This window comes from Propithecus coquereli, unplaced genomic scaffold (genome assembly GCF_000956105.1).
Source record: "Propithecus coquereli isolate 6110/MARCELLA unplaced genomic scaffold, Pcoq_1.0 Scaffold24, whole genome shotgun sequence".
NCBI lineage: Eukaryota > Metazoa > Chordata > Mammalia > Primates > Indriidae > Propithecus > Propithecus coquereli.
The window spans coordinates 1927401-1932169 of NW_012147952.1; the positions used below are offsets into that span (position 1 = coordinate 1927401).

The 4769-nt window shown below is 38.7% G+C and overlaps 1 protein-coding gene across 5 annotated transcripts in view; it reads left to right on the forward strand.

Annotated features, from left to right (window-relative positions):
• The window catches only part of KCNQ5 (potassium channel, voltage gated KQT-like subfamily Q, member 5), a 639257-nt gene that overhangs the window by 92565 nt on the left and 541923 nt on the right, over nt 1-4769 (forward strand). The window lies entirely within an intron of this gene.

Consider the following 4769-nt stretch of genomic DNA (forward strand, 5'->3'; position numbering starts at 1 on the left):
GTATTTGGAAATAGGGCCTTTAAAGAAGTAACTACAGTTAAATGAGGTCATAATGGTGGGGCCCTAATTCAACAGGACAGGTGTCCTCCTTATAAGAAGAGGAAGAGACACCAAGGACACATGCACACAGAGAAAGGGCATCCAAAGACACAGCAAGAAGGTAACCAACTAGAAGCAGAGCAGAGAGGCCTCAGGAGAAACCAACCCTGTCAACACCTTGATCTTGGACTTCCAGCCTCCAGAAGTGTGAGAAAATAAATTCCTGTTCTTTAAGCCACCCAGCCTGTGGTATTTTGTCATGACAGCAATAGCAGACTGATACATAGGCATTAACCACTTGAAGACAAGCATAAAGGAACAACATGCGTAAAGACTGTACATTTGGAAAGCACCTGGTGTGTGTGAGAATCTGGAAGAAAGCCAATTGGCTGAAGCTAGAGATCAGACATGATAGTGGTACGAGGAGAAATAAAAGAGGTAGAGTGAAGGCAAATCATACAAGGTCTGGCAGGCTTTGTGAAGAATTTTGGCCCTTATCCTAAAGGGGCAGACATGATTAGATTTGCATTTTTAAAAATCATCTGGCTGTGGACAATTGGAGTAGGGAAAGAATGGGTGTAGGGAGTCACAACGAAAAGTCTCAAAGAGATGAAATAGCCTAGTTTGGGATGGTGGCAGTAGAATTAGAGAGAAGTGTATTGATGCTTACAGATGAAGTTGACAGCACAAGGATTACTCCTACATTTCTGGGTTTTTCCAATGGAAGGAAGTTGATGCCATTTTTGAGGTGGAGAACACTGGACTCATAATTTTACCCCCAACTTGACAGTTCCATTTTGGACATGTTGAATTTGAGATGCTTCTGAAATATCCAAGTGGAGAATCAGTAAGTGAGTAAGTCTGGAGCTCAGAGAACAGATGGAGACTGAAGATATATAAACTTGGAGGTCAAAAGTATATATATAGTAATCAAAATCTGCTACAGTGTAAGTTCTCTACAGACAGGAATCGTATCTGCTTTGTTCACTGATGTATCCCAATGCATGAAACAATGCTGACATACAGGAGGCACTGAATGTGTATTTGTTGAGTGAATGAATGAATGAATGAATGATGAATTAATAGATTACCTGTGGAAAGAGTTCAACATGAAAGGGGAGGAGATCTAGAATAAAATTATGGGGAATGCCAATATTCACAGTCTGGGTAGAAGAGACTGAGCTTACAGAGAGACAGCAAAGGAGTAGTCAGAGAGAGGAAGAAATCAACGCAGTGTGCGGTGGTGTGAGAAAGGTGTCACCGTCCAATGAAGTGAGTGGCCTGCGGCAGCAGACATAGCATATAATGAACACTTGTGAATCCTAAAAGCTAAAGGGGCTTTAAAATGCATGAATCTGTCACTGTTGTCAATCTTTGATTCAAAGATTTGATTTCTTACATGTAAGAATTATCTCAGATAATAGCCTCTTGGAACTACCTTTGAAAGCATATCTCTGACACATTCTCAGCATGGGTGGATATATAATTACATCATCATTCTTTGTATTAAATTATGACTATAATGACAGTTGGGGAAAAAATGTATTCAACTAATACAACACCAGTAGCTTTTCTTGGTAAGTTCACGTGAAGTATTCTCTCAGCATGAAAGCGCAACCACTTTTTCTTTACTACCTCCTGTGTTTCACTCTGTGCTCCCCTTTACTCTTGAGTAAGACAGACTTTATTAACTTCATGCATAACCACATAATGAGTCATAATTAAGATTCGGAAGAGCAGTAAAAAATAATTTTATTTCACCACCTATATGCCTTCTAAAAATAGATTGATTAAAAGAAAAAAATGATATTCTGGTAAAGATTGTAATTAATTTCCAATGTTGTGACTGTAACATGTCTAATCCTAGTTATTCTCGTATGGATTCTCTGCCTTACAGCATGGCTGTGGGCCCTTCTGGGGACTGTTCTTCACACTCATAATGAGCACAGTTATAACTAAATTGGGGTCACAGCTCTCAACTTAAAGATTAAGGATATTCACCAGAAAATCCTGCCAGTCCATCTCATCTGAATGACCTCTTCCTTGAGCCAGATTATCCACTTGTCTTTTACATATTATTATCTGCAATGGAAAGAGTAGGAGAAACGTCATTAATTAGTCCGTTTAAATCTCAACTGCAGATAGTAAATATTTAGTTTAAGAAATACTTCTCCTTCTCCCTCCCTGCTTTATTTTTCTTCAACACACTTGTCCTATTTGAAATTTTATATGTTTTTTACTTATTTGGTTTTGGTCAGTCTTCCCCTGGAAGATATTCTACGTGAGAATAAAAACACTCTCTCTTTTTTGCTGCATCCCCAGACCCAAAACTAAGCCTGCCATATTGTGGGTGCTCAGTAATATGTACAGAGTAAATAAGTGAATGCATGTTGATTAATTCATTTTGTCAAGTATACATTAGTTAAGTCCATTTTGTGCGTCTTTTCTAGGCTTAAGGAATAAATACTCCAAGCCTGCATGGGCTCCTTGTCTTACAGAGGGGCATGGAGACTGGATAAACTTATGTCACTGCCCTTCTCAAAAATGTTCAAAGACTTCTCATTTGCAGCAGAATAAAACTTAACCACTTCCTGTGACATTCGCAGGCTTTTGCACGTGGACTCTCTTGCCTTTCTAGCTCCTTCCCAGATCATTTCCGAATCCCTAAACACAAACACTCTACCTGGCCCCCGTGCTGTTTCGGGAGAGGCATGCACCCTCATCCTGAGTTGTGCCCGTTTCATCTCGTTCCCCTAGCAGGAATGAATTCCCTTTCCCCTTACACATGATAAAATCCCACTCATGCTTGGAAGACCAACTCAGATATCAGCTCACCTATGAGCCCTCACCTGCTACCCTTGACAGAATTACATCTTTTGTGTTTGCTCACAGACTTCATTTACTCCTCTGTAAGAGCACTTACATCTGCTGTGGAGGAGATTCTGAGTGCCTTAGAGAAGTGTGTTCTGGGTGAGTCCATTATTTGGTAGTTGTTGTTTAAAGCCTCTTATTACTGAGTCTTAATCTCCATCTAATTACTTATTTGAGATGTCAAGTTCATATCAACTACTATGTTTCTAAGAAGTTCCTAGATTCCCTGCCATATGCTCTTTAAAGTGATAGTGATGACTGCAAAATGCTGCAATAGCCGCTGTGCCCTTGTTCTCTGAAGTTCTCTGTCTCTGATCTGTAGCAATGGAGGAGATTTTTCTAACACTTTTGGTAGGAAGGCTTATACCCTCTTTGGAGTTCAAAATGGAAATGGATCCTCCACTAAACTGAAAAAAAAAAAAAAAAAAGGCTTCATAGCACATCCCATGCAATATCGTTAAATACTTTGCTTTCCCTTCTCACTCTGATGTGGCTCTGGAGCAATCGCTTGTGTACCTCCTGCTTAATATTGTGCGGGTTACGAAGGGACAAAAAAAATCTTTTTATCCTAAGTATGGATAGTGGTTGCCTCGGGCATTGTTTGATAGCTAATGTACCTTCACTAATGACCCTCAGACTCAGTTTAATTGTCAACTGATACATGTCAGAACTCCTTCATATACTAGCTAATTTCCGACAGCTTCTAAACGATAGCTGCTAATGTCGAGGCAGTTCAAAAATAGCAAAAACTTGATTTCCCCTTAATGTCCTGAGGATCATATTCATGGGCACCAGGGAGTCTGAGCAGTATATCTGATGGATTTTTGCCATCATATTTGCAATAAACAAATTAATACTACCAACAGTTTTCCAATAGGAGATAATAAAGGAAATGGGCAAACAAAAATAAATGTTACAAAAAGGAAAAATGCAGTCTCTGTGAGCAGATTAACTGTTTTTCGTAAACTAGATGGGACTTTATAAACATAGGCGAGAGTTTTAAAATTATATGATTTGACTAAATCAACATAGTATTTGTTCCTGTTGTTAGTTGTCTTTTAGTTGGGGCCAAAATTGATATTTAAATGTTTTATTACGAAGAAGCACCTGCCATATTATTTGCTAGTGCATATTTCTTTCATTGGACTAAGGTAAGTGAAAGCATGTTTCATCTCTAAAGTGGCCAATTTCAGACAGGTCTTTGCAGGGTGGGTGTGGAGGATTAACTAGAGTCCCTGTACCTGCCAGTGAGATCACTGAAGAACTGACTCGGTGGTTGTAGCACACAGAACGGCCACATATGTGAGGGCATTCACAGTACACCCAACTTCTCCGACCTGTCCCAAATCCTCAGGCCAAATCCCTTGGCGATCTGGGTTTCACCTTGCAAACTTTGGCTGTTAAGCACAGTTACAGAGCCTTGTGCACTACAGGCTCTCAATAAAAATGTTTGCCCGCGATTATTACAAAGCCTTTCTTGTTACGGGGATTCAGACAAGATCCTGAAGCATAAAGTGAAAATACAAGAATGAACAGTAAAAGCAGATCCTAAACTTTGCTGAAGTCAGCTCCTGCCTCCACATATTGAGTGTCCTTGGTCTCTCACTAAAATATAGAAAAGATGGACATATAATTTACTTTGAAATATAGATGCATCTAAATTTAAAAAAGGAAAATCATTTAAATGATGACATTTATAAAATATCTTTCAAATAATATTTGGTGTTGTACTATGGTATTTTAATGGTAATTAGATAATCCAATACTATGAAATTCTAATAATACTCTAACTAGGTTCTTCAAAAGGATAATTATTTCATAAAATCTGAATATTTTAATATCTCAATTTTTATCTCTTA